Below are 12,682 nucleotides of genomic sequence, written 5' to 3'. Positions count from 1 at the left end.
AGGAGAACTGAGGCCTGGCCTTGCCCGCTTCTCTGGTCACTGGGGCTGGACGCTTCCGAGGTGTGGAATGACCTTCCCTGCTCGGAGTAATAGCCGGGGTTCTATCGAGGGGGCCAGCAGCGAAGCCCAAAATGAAGAGGTGAGGAGCGCAGGAAGGAGTGTGAGGCGAGTGGATGGGCCCTCTTGAGTCGATGCAGGGGACCCAGCTAGGGCTGGGACAAGGAGGAGAGGCCCTGTAGGGGTTAGGGCAGGAGGGCCTGATCGGGTGAAGTGCTGGATGGATAAATTCCCCCAGCATAGAAGGCAAGCACATGGGGGCAAGCACTGCTGTGTATGTGCTTGAGGCGGGACACCAGCACCACGTATGGCCTGGTGAGAGAGCAATGAATGGGGTCCCCCTGGTCCGGTGAGCAGAGGCAGCAGTCGACAACAGGAGGAGGGCCCTGTGAGAGGACCCAACAGCTGGCGCTGCTTTGGGAGTTGGTACACCCTGGGCTTCCTGATGATGGTCTGCCCTCCTGTGCCTGAGCTGTGTCTGCAGAGTATCAGACCACCAACACCCACTGAGTTACTGGTCTGCATGCTGCGCTCGGGGCAGATGGAGAAGTGGAGCGCTCCTCAAGACCTACCTGGCCCTCTGTGGGGAGATGTGGGGGCACCAGGGCTGCATGTGCATTAGGGCTGGTGTGCCCACAGGATTGGCCCCTCCTGCCGGGCCTCATTTGAGGGCTCTTTTGGTGTGCCGTAGGTAGCGGGGACACGCAAGACTGACAGCTGCTGGAGACCTAGGCTGTGGGGTTGGCCCAACTGCCTGGATTCTAGAGGTGGGCGCGATAGCTCTGGATTCCACCTGTTAACTGACAGACGCTGAATATGGGGAAACCCAGACCCAAGTTGCAAGGGGATGCACTTACTGGCCCCAGGGCCAGATCGCCCGCACATAGACAGAGAAGCTGGGGAGAACTTGGTGCCCTCCAATATGCAAGACACCATAAACAGAATCCTGGGGGCAATTGAGGATACAAAATTGACTCTGAGCCAAGAGATAGGCAAAGCATCCGCTGAACTGAGACACCAACATACGGACCACCACAAGCTGTCCGACAGAGTGAAAGACACAGAGGCGGCCTTGGAAGAACTACAGTCTGGCCACCAAACAATTAGGTCCCAAATTGCCCACCTCACTGAACGGATCCAAAAACTCGAGCATCGTGCAGAGGATGTAGAGGGCTGCAGCCGGCGCAATAATGTGCAAATAGTGGGGATACCACAAGGAGTGGAGGGGCCTAATGTGCTGACCTACCTGGAATCCTGGTTGCGATCGCTCATGGGTGAGAGACACCCCACAACATTTTTTGTGCTGGAAACAGCACATTGGATCCCTGCTCGTAGACTGGAGACGGGGAGGCCACCTAGATCAATAGTAGCAAAACTCCTACACTAAAGGGACCACAACCTACTGCTACAGAGGGCCGCAAAGCACGCTTGTTTGAGGAAGGGGGCAGCCGGGCCACCATATTTCCAGATTTCACAATGGCAGTCCAGTCCAAACAAGCCACCTTCATGGAGGTGAAACAGGCTTTAAGCGAGGAAGGAATCATGTACTCCTTGATGTTCCCCCTAAGCTGAAGATCATGCTGGAGGATAACACCCACTTCTTCCAAGAACCAGATGAAGCATGGCCTGGCTCGAGACGTAATGTGCAGGTACAGACGGAGCCAAGAGCACGGACCACAGGCCGTACCGGCGCCATGGCAAGAGGAGGCACACACGGGATCCTGCGGAAAATAAGCAGGTGACAAAGCCCACACAGCAACAGGCACACCAATGGAAGAGGGCGGCACTCCAGAGGGTGGCCTCCTTAGCGGAGGTGAGAAACTCGGATAAGGAACTTGGGGCTAGGCAGGACCCCTTGGACATAGGAGAATCCACTGACGAAGACTCTGTAGTGCAATGGAGGGACTCCTCCACGTTACACCCCAGACATCGAATGACGTTGCTTGAGAGTACAGGGCCATACGTTCGCTTATGGCCGGCTACTGAATTAAGGATGTGTGCTGACCTGGTCCCTGATGGATTGCCCTAATGTTCCTGTTGTCTTCCCCCTGATCACCCGCCAGACATTCCAGTTGGATGATAACAGTACACATTTACATATTGGTTTCCATGGTTTGGGCGGCCAGCGGTTGCTTGGCCGCTCTTGGGAAGGGGAGTAGGGGTTTGTTTGCTTTGCCTGTTCTAGCCTGTGGTCACTTTAGGGAGCACAACACATTGTTGAGGTGCCCTGTGGGGAGCCCTGGGGGTGTGAGGACTATGTTAACTGACGTTTTTATTAGATGGAATAACTGCCACACATCTCCCCTTTAAAATAATGTCTTGGAACATTCGGGCATAGGCTTGATGGTGAAATGCCTTAAAATTCTCTCATACTTTTAATGCAGGTTGATACATATAGCCATGTTTCAGGAATCACACCTCACCCAGGTAGAGGCAGACCGCCTCCGCAGGCGTTGGCAACTGTTCGCAACTACATATTCTGCTTTTGCAAGGGGTGCGGCAATCTGGGTAAATGCAGGGGTACCCTTTGAGGCCTCCACAGCAGATGTGGACAAAGATGGTTGCTATGTATTGGTAGAGGGCCACCTCCATGGCAAACCACTAGTACTAGGAAGTATTTATGACCTGAACCAAGACCAGATCCAATTTCTGCATTCCCTGTCTGTCCGACTGGTGCGATTTACTGACGTTCCATTCCTTATTGGAGGGGACTTTAATGGAGTCTTAGATCCCCTTTTAGACCGATCAACCCCACCGCTACGAGTTGCGGCAACAGTTAGAGTGGCAACGGGTATGTCGACTTGGATATCCCAATGAGATATGGTGGACGTCTGTTGACTTCAGAAACCATTTGGTAGGGACTACTCATATTACTTACACCTTTACCGAGTACACACCACAATAGACTGGACCCTCTGCTCTGCCTCCCTTAGTGGAACGATGACGCAAGCAGAATACTTAGGCCAGACCATATCTGACCACAGCCTACTATTGATCTATTTAAAAACGACAGAGACTCGCCAGCCTTTCCTAACATGGCGGTTGCACTCCGCTGCTTTGGAGGACGACGTCTATCGGGAGGCGTTGATCAATAGGTTGACTGACTACTTGGCAGTTAAACCCAGGTCGGCATCTAGTCGGGGTATCAATTGGGAGGCCCTAAAAGTGGTAATACATTGGCATTGCTTAGGACAAACTGTGGGTATTAGGAAAGACCTCGAGCAGGACATCATGGGACTAGAGGACAGCCTGTACCAGCATGACAATGACCTTGTCGGTACCCCAGAAGCACACGCAAAGCTGCTGGAGACCCGAGAGCAGTATAATGTACGGCTGGAACAACTTCAATATCATGACTACAAGAAGTACATAGCCAGAGTAAATGAAGAAGAGGGGAAGACAGAGAAGGTACTGGCCTGGCTAGTTCATCCAGGGGCCGGGGGGGATGCCGATTACCCAACTGACTACAATGGAAGGTGCTATACTATACTCGCCCACCCAGATAAACGATGAATCCATGACCTACTACTTACAGGGGGACATGTCGGACAAAAGGGTGGACTTCTTGGCCATAATACCAAGGAGTACTCTCTCTGACACAGCCTGGGACACACTGGGGGCTCGGCTGTCAGTGGAAGAAATCAAGGTAGCCATTAAAAAGTTAGCAACAGGTAAGACTTCGAGCACTGATGGCTTGCCACCAGAGTTCTATAAACTGGGCTGTGGAGTTCTGGCACCGCAGCTAGTAGAGATGTATGCTAAAGCCTATGAAACCATGACACTACCGATCACGACCCGGGAAGCCATGGTGATACCATTACCCAAATCCATGCAGGGTGACAGGATGGTTACCGACTTTTGGCCATTGTCTATGCTTAATACTGATTTCAAGATCGTCAGCAAAGCCCTCACCACTAGATTGCTACCATATATGAGTAACCTCATACATGAAGATCAGAATGGGTTTCTTCCCACCCGTAGCACATCTAATAACCTCCATAGACTATACTTCCTGCTCTACGACGACCTCCACCCTCCAGATCTGGCGGCAATGCTCTGTCGGTGGATCTCAAGATGGCCTTTGACACTGTGGACTGGGACTTCCTAGGGACTACCATGTTGAGGATGGGGCTAGGGGGTGCTTGGGGCGACTGGGTCAGGTTACTTTATATGCACCCTACCGCACATGTTAAGACAGGACAGATGACCTCTCACAGCTATAACATATATAAAAGCACCCGACAGGGGTGTCCGCTGTCGCCGTTGTTATTCGCTATCGCCATAAAACCCCTGGCAGCAAAGTTCAGGGAAATGGGCCAAGAATGGGGAATATACCGGCGTGGGCAGTTTCACATAGTCTCCCTATACGCAGATGACATTATTTATCTAAAGAATGGGCCGGCGACGTTGCCACGAGTGTTTAGACTATTAAACGACTTTGGCGACTGCTCAGGCCTCCGATTAAACCAAAGGAAGACATAGGCCCTCATTACAACCCTGGCTGACTGTGTTAAAGCAGTGGTAATACTGCTAACAGGCCGGCAGAAAAAATGGAATCACGACCATGGCGGAAACCGCCAACATAGACAGCCACTTTAACACTCTGCCCGCTATGGCGGTAGAAACAAACACCGCAATGGTAACCGCCAACAGACAGGCGGAGGACAAAGTACCACCCACTGTATTTCAACACGCCTATCCGCCACCTTTTCCGGGGCAGAACCAATGCTATCAAAAGCACGGTGGAATCAGTACACAGAAGGGAAACCACTCACCTCTCGACTCCCAACGAGGAACCAGGACGCCATGGAGCCTGAGTTAAACGTCCTGCCCATGCTGGTCTTCCTCCTGCTGTATCAGGATCAGGACAGACACTGTCGACGACCACGGTGAGTACTGCACCTACAACACAGGGGAAGAAGGAGGGAAAAGAGAGTGACACACCCTTGCAACACGCAATACCCCCACCCTCACCCACAACACCATACACACAAATAGATGCCCGAACATTACATTTAAACCCCTTGTAAGAACACAAGGACAACATTAAATGATTGTAACAAGTATAATCACGAATAATCAGATAGTGAAAGTTCAAAATCAGTATATACAAATATGTACACCAACGACACAAGTCCGGATAGTGTACCAATCATTTTCCGTGGACCAGTGGTCCCAAAATGCATGGGCGAAGCCCACACAAGATACCTGACTCGAAACGGAGAGAACACTGCAGGGGCATCAGATCGAAAATAAACAGGCACATCAGGAGGAGGGTAGGGGGGCACCTGAGCCGAATGAACACACAACGCCACTGCTGCTCAAGGGGGCTCCATACCCATTGTGTATCCTGGGGAGTGCAAAGCCACAGTCTCTCAAGTCTTTCCAGAGGGTGGTTTGCCCACTGCTCAATCCTGGGGAGTGCAAAACCACAGTCTCTCAAGTCTTTCCAGTGGGTGGTTTGCCCACTGCTCAATCCTGGGGAGTGCAAAGCCACAGTCTCTCAAGTAGATGTCAGTCTCCACTGGATCTGGAGGGGGCTTGGTGCCCAGAGTGCTTCATCCTGCCAAGGACTGAGGTAGTGGATGTGATTCTCCACTGGCTCTGGAGGGTGCTTGGTGCCCAGAGTGCTTCATCCTGCCTAGGAGTGAGGTAGTGGATGCCTTACTCCACTGGTTCTGGAGGGGGCTTGGTGCCCAGAGTGCTTCATCCTGCCAAGGACTGACATACTGGATGCCTTACTCCATTGGTTCTGGAGGGGGCTTGGTGCCCAGAGTGCTCCACATGCAGTGTGGCTGGTCCATTTACCTCACATGGGTGTGTGTGCCACGAGATTGCCTAGGAACAGGTAGCATGATACGCCATGGAGGCAGAGACATACCCCACCCTGCTGCGGTTTCGCCTTTCACCTGCAGGTGCAAACAGTGATGAGAGTCATGCCTCATGGAAGCTGGGAAGGGTCCAGGAAGTCTCCTCCAGCCTCGGACGGCTGCCCACTGGGGATGGTAGCCATGTTAGCTGTGGTGCCACTGTCCGAGCACGGAGTGGGGCTGGTGGCGGTGCTTGCACCGGTGTCTGTGGCGGCGGTGCTGGCGGTGGTGCATGTGTCAGCACCTGTTGAGGGACACAGTAGGACGTCTCCTGCAGCCTTGGATGGCTGCCCACTGGGGAAGATGCTGGGGACTGTTGCTGAGGCTGCAGATGTGCAGGTGGTGGTGCAGGTGGCTGTGCATGTGGCGGTGCTGGTGGCGGTGCAGGTGGCGGTGCTAGTGGCAGTGCAGGTTGCGGTGTTCGCCGCCGTACAGGTTGGTGTAGTCATTGACAGAAGGGGTGACACTAGTCCCTCAGTCAGTGCCACCATGCCCTGTCCTGACCTGCTCTTTGGCTTTTGTCCCTTTCCCACCTTTGATGGTGCCGCAGGTGTCTTGCCACTGTCCCCTTTTGTTTTGGAGGAGCACTTGGTGGCTGGTAGGTGCGGCTTCTCCCTCCAGGATGTGAGCACCTTCTTCACCTTGGCAGGTGGCGGAATGTCCTTGGCCTCGCAAGGTGGCACACTGGCAGCCCTGATGGGTGGCGCACTCGATGACCCCGCAGTTACTGGCACCACTGTGCCTGGGGATTTGGTGGCTGAGGTGCTGGGCTGGGACCTGGAAAGCATGGCCCTAGGGGAAGGACAGGGGGAGGTGTAGGGAAGAGGTCAATGTTAGCCAGGAAAAGCTTCTTAGACACACTGGGACGGGAAGATGGAGGGGGTTTGCGAGTGGAGGAAGAGGCAGTGGTTTTAGGAGGTGTACGTTTGCTGAATTTGGGTGAAGGTGTATGGGCTGGAGGCTGTTGTGAGGTGGATGGCTGTTGGGTGGGTGTGCGCCTGCGTTTGTGTACTTTCAGAGGAGGGCTCACAGACACACTGGGAGAGGACACTGGGGATGTGTGCATGGTAGTGGGGGTGGTGATTGCACGTGAGCGGTGTCTGCTGATGGGCGTGCTCGTGATGGAAGTAGTGGCTGAGGATGTAGTGCATGCAGGTGTGAGTGGAGACGAGACAGGGAGGGAGGAGGAGGATGTGAAGGAGGGGGAGGCAGTGGATGTTTCTGTGTCTGCATGGGGATGGTGCTTGTGTGAGTGCTTGTGGGATGTGTGGTGCTTATGTTTGCCATGTCCACTCTTGTGTTTTGATGAATGTGCATGCTGGTCTGATGGTGTGCTTGGGATAGGCTGAGGTACAAGGGATTGGGTCGGGGTGGAGGAAGTTGGAGGGGGGAGGCTAGACACAGGGACAATGGCTGCCATCAGTGCTGAGGCCAGAGCCTGAAATGCTCTCTGTTGGGCCGCCTGCCGAGAATGAATGCCCTCCAGGTATGTATTTGTTTGTTGCAAATGCTTCTCAACACCCTGGATGGCATTCAAAATGGTAGATTGCCCAACAGTGAGGGATCTCAGGAGGTCAATAGCCTCCTCACTGAGGGCAGCAGGGCTGACTGGGGCAGGGCCCGAGGTGCTTGGGGCGAAGGAGATGCCCACCCTCCTGGGTGAGCGGGCACGGGACACACGCTGAGGGGCTGCTGGGAGAGTGGTGCTGGTAGGGGCGGTGGCAGCTGTACCTGTTGATGCAGTGGGCACAGAGGTGCCCGCCACTGCAAGGGAGCTTCCATCAGAGGAGGAGTCGCTGTCGCTGGTGTATGCTCCTGTCCCCATTGTTGAGCTCCCCTCGCCCCTCGTCCCACTGGTGGCTTCAGACTCCGTTGCTTCACCCTCCAGAGCCATGTGGGTTGCAGCTTCCTCCTGCTCCAGTGCCACTGCTCCTCCACCAGATGATGCTATTCCACTCAAGAACAGGGAGACAAAACAAAAAGGGGGGGAAACAGAAGAAACACATGTTTAGTGCATACAACACCACTACCGTTGGTGGACACAACACACAGGGAGCAGCCCTATGCACTAAGCCATGCACTAACAGTTCTTAGCAAATTCACACGCCCATGAGGGACAAGGCCTAAGGCCAATTGCTGCACACCTGTAAGTCACAGGAGCCTAACTAGGTGTAGATGACTATTACCAGTAGTGGGGTTGGGGTGCCACAGAGCCTGCCTAACAAGGGACCTAGCCTACCAAGTTCACCCTGGCCTAGGGGAACCCACAGCCCACTTCGACCACCCAGACACCTCGTAAAGCATGCAGAGTCAGCTGAATTAGAGTGTACTCACCCCCTTGTGGCTGCTGTGATGCCCTCAAGCGCCCATCCAACTCTGGATAGGCCACCGCCAGGATCCAGTACATCAGAGCGACATGGTGCGACGGGCACCCCTTCCACGTTGGGAGCCCATCACCAGCTGGGCCTGTGCCGTCTTCTTGCTCCAGCAGCGCAGGTCCTCCCATCTTTTACGGCAGTGGGTGCTCCGTCTATGGTAGACCCCCAGGGTCCAGACGTCGTTGGCGATGGCACCCCAAATACCCTTCTTCTGGTGGGCGCTGACCTAGAGGAAAAGTGAAGTAAAAATTGATGTTTCTAGCCTGTACATTTCATCTCACGCATTGCTAAACACCTCCAACCCTGGCCCAGCCATGCATACACACACAATCCTGACATGATGGCCTGTCCCCCTCCCCACCCTCTTCCATCCACAACACTCCATACACCCATGTGCCATCCACCATGCTCACAGTGTACTCACCTGTTTGTCTGGAGGACCATACAGTTGTGTGTACTGGGGAAGGACCCCATCCACCAGTTTCTCCAAATCCTCCGAAGTGAAGGCAGGGGCCCTTTCCCCAGACACTGTAGCCATCGTCGCTTCCAGACACAGGTCACAGCAGCACTTGCAGTGTAGGTCCCCTCCTGTTGAAGGTCAGGTATTAAGTGAGGGAACAGTAAGAAAATGGCGGCCACGTCCACAGCGATGAGTACCGTCACCTCCGGCGTACATGTTCATTGGCTCTTGGGACCCATAGGGCCCAATGTTAACCAATGCTGAATTGCGCCGTGGTCTTCGACCGCCCACCGCAATGGTGTACAACGCCAGCGCAGTTACCTCATTTCCCCTAGTCCCACCTTACATGTCAAGAAGCCGCCATTTCAGGGGGCCACATGGCATGGAAAAAAACTGCGTCACACCTATTTAGGCCTGGAATACAGACAGATACAGGCACATTGCGATTTTCCAACATTTTACCAAATAACACATTGTGATACCTAAGTGTTGGATGACCCTCTGCTCGCTGTTCTCCATAGGGCATGTCTGCTGGGGCAGGTGATGAGATGGCGGCATCCTCCGGTGTACAGACCCCTGGTGGACAAGTCGACAATGGAAGAGAGACACATCATTTTCACATACAGACTTCATCGTGCAACAATCCTGGAACTGTGTGCCCAGTTGGAGCCAGACCTGATTTCAGCTATCCGCCATCCGCAGGAATCCCCCCTCCAGTGCAGGTTCTGTCTGTACTCCATTTCCTGGCCAGTGGGTCTTTTCAAACAGCAGTGGCCATGGCATTAACGATGTCCCAGCCAATGTTCTCTAACGTGTTGTACAGAGTGTTATCTGCCCTGCTGAAACACATGTGCAGCTACATTGTTTTTCCCTCAGGTGGAGGATTTGCCCACAGTGAAAGGTGACTTTTATGCCCTGGAACATATCCCCAACATCATTGGTGCCATTGATGGTATGCATGTGGCATTTGTCCACCCCGCAGGAATGAACAGGTGTACATAAACCGTAAAAGCTACCATTCCATGAATGTGAAGATGGTGTGTTTGGCAGACCAGTACATCTCCCATGTGAACGCCAAGTATCCTGGCTCTGTGTATGACGCTTACATTTTGAGGATTAGCAGCATCCCTTATGTAATGAGGCAACTCCAGAGGCACCGTGTGTGGCTATTAGGTGAGGGCATGGACCCAATACAGTGTGACTAGGTGTCTGGGTCTGGGGATGTCCCTATGAGTTAGTGTGTGTCTAACAGTTGTCCCTCGACATTTGCATCTCAATAGTGGAGGGGGTTGTAAAATGGTCAGGGGTGATGTTGGAGGAATGTCCATGGCAGAGTTCAGTCTATTAGTCTCACGGGTGCATTGTCCAAAGGGGCATAGGAAGTGGAGCTAGGGCAGTTTAAGTATGGACAGGGTGACAAAGTGGGACAGAAGGATGACAATCAGGGTGGTCTCATTTCTTGGCGGGGGTCTTGGCATTGTTCTCTGTCTTTGCCCTGGATCTCAGGGACCGCTTGCGGGGTGGTTCTCCATCTGCAGGGGGTGGGGTGCTGGTGTGGTGGTCCTGTGGCGGTGCCTCCTGTCCACTAGCGGAGGTGGTGGGCAGTTCATCGTCCAGGCTAGTGTCAGGGGCCCCTTGTTGTGCCACAGTGTCCCTCCTGGTGTTCACGAGTTCCTTCAGCACCCCTACAATGGTGCCCAGGGTGGAATTGATGGATTTAAGTTCCTCCCTGAACCACAAATACTGTTCCTCATGCAGCCGCTGGGTCTCCTGAAACTTGGCCAGTACCGCTGCCATAGTCTCCTGGGAATGGTTGTAGGCTTCCATGATGTTGGAGAGGGCCTCGTGGAGAGTGGGTTCCCTGGGCCTGTCCTCCCCCTGTCGCACAGCAGCCCTCCCAGTTCCCAAGTGTTCCTTAGTCTCTGTCCCCTGAACCGTGTGCCCACTAGCACTGCCCCCAGGTCCCTGGTGTTGTTGGGGTGGTGGGTTAGCCTGGGTTCCCTGTAGTGGTGGACACACTGCTGATTGACGTGTCCTGGGGACAGAGGTATGGGCCCGCTGGGTGGGTGCTGTGCTGGTGTTTCCAGAGGGGGGAAGCTCTGTAGTGGCCTGTGCCAGTGTGAGGGGAACCGACTGTCCCGAGGTCCCAGATGGGCCGGGCTGGTCATCTTGATCCAGTTGGACAGAGCTGCTGTCATCACTGTGGGCTTTTCCGTGGGTGGAGTGGACATATCTGGACCCTCCTGTCCGGTGACATTGGGTAGGGGTCCTGCAGGGGTGTAAAGGCATGATTATTGCATCTGTGTGTGCCATGGTGTGCAATGGGTGGGTGACCGTGTACCCCAGTGCTTGCATTCTTGTGTAGGACCTTGTGTGAAAATGGTTTAGGGAGGTGTATGGGTATGTGCAGTGGCCATGCTTTGGTGATGGGTGTCCATGCTTTGGTGTTACATACAGGGCATGGGTTTGGGATGTGTGGTTTGTGATATTGGGACATACGTGAGGAGTTGGAGTGATGGGGGTGAGGGCGAGGGTGGGGGTATGTGATAGCATGCAGGTGGGTGGGGGATAAAGTAGTTAAAGCTTTGACTTACCAGAGTCCATTCCTCCTGCTACTCCTGCGAGGCCCTCAGGATGCAGTATAGCCAAGACCTGCTCCTCCCATGTAGTGAGTTCTGGAGGAGGAGGTGGGGTTCTGCCACCAGTCCTCTGAACCGCAAGGTGGTGTCTTGAGACCACGGAACGCACCTTCCCCCATAGGTCGTTCCACCTCTTCCTGATGTCATCCCGTGTTCTTGGGTGCTGTCCCACTGCGTTGACCCTGTCCACGATTCTTCGCCATAGCTCCATCTTCCTAGCTATGGTGTTGTGCTGCACCTGTGATCCGAATAGCTGTGGTTCTACCCGGATAATTTCCTCATCCATGACCCTGAGCTCTTCCTCAGATAACCTGGGGTGTCTTTGCGGGGCCGTGGGGTGGTGTGGGTGATGTGTGGGATGGTGTGTGTTGTGATGTGTGGGGTGATATTTAGAGGTGTGTTGTGTGAGGTGCTTGGATGTTGTGTGAGTGATGGTGTTGAGTGCCTGTGGATGCTAGTTTATAGATGGTGGGTCTCTCTCTGGCCTTCAGTCGCAATTGTTGACGTAAGGGTTTGTGGGTGATGTGGGTGTGTGTTTTATATTGTATTGGGTGTGTGGGAGTGGTGTGTGTATGTGTATCAGGTGTGTGTATTTGGAATTGTCCAATGTGGTAGAGTTTTGTAAATGTGTGTGTATTTTGAGCGCAGCGGTGTGTCCCGCCAATGGAATACCGTGGTTGAAAGACCACCGCGTGGATTCGTGGGTCGTGATAGTGTGGGTGTATTCCTGTTGCCGTGACGGTGGAGCTTTTGTTATCGTCAGTTTATGACTGACCTTTGTTGTGGCGGACTTGTGTGGGTGTCTGGATTTTGGCAGATTCCAAGCTGTGGGTCATAATGACCGTGGTGGAATTCCGCAGCCGCAGTGGTGTGTTGGCGGACTTCTGCACGGCAGTAAGAGGCTTTTACCGCCAATGGTGTAATGACCCCCATTGTCAGAATTGGGACTTGTACAAGCTAAATTCATTCTGTTCGTCCTGGAAGAGCTTCATATGGGTGGCCCCCTGTACATCCCCTACCTTTAATATACATATTCAGTCCCTTCCCAGGAATCCCCACAGATGTGTCACCTGGTTCAATCATCAGCCTCCCTAGAGAAGGGTTTTCATTGTCACTTGCAGGTCGCACCCAGGCCACCTTAGCACCTCCCTCCACATGTAGAATACCACCCTGGTCATTTCTGTGAGCAAATCAGGGACATGTGCATCGTATAGAAGGCATGTTATTCTATTGAGGCCGATGTGTGCTATTTCCCCACAGGAGGTGTCCTCTCATCCC

The sequence above is a fragment of the Pleurodeles waltl genome, chromosome 9 (genome assembly GCF_031143425.1).
Source record: "Pleurodeles waltl isolate 20211129_DDA chromosome 9, aPleWal1.hap1.20221129, whole genome shotgun sequence".
NCBI lineage: Eukaryota > Metazoa > Chordata > Amphibia > Caudata > Salamandridae > Pleurodeles > Pleurodeles waltl.
The sequence above is the reverse complement of the archived record's forward strand: the minus strand, read 5'-3'. Positions refer to the sequence as shown.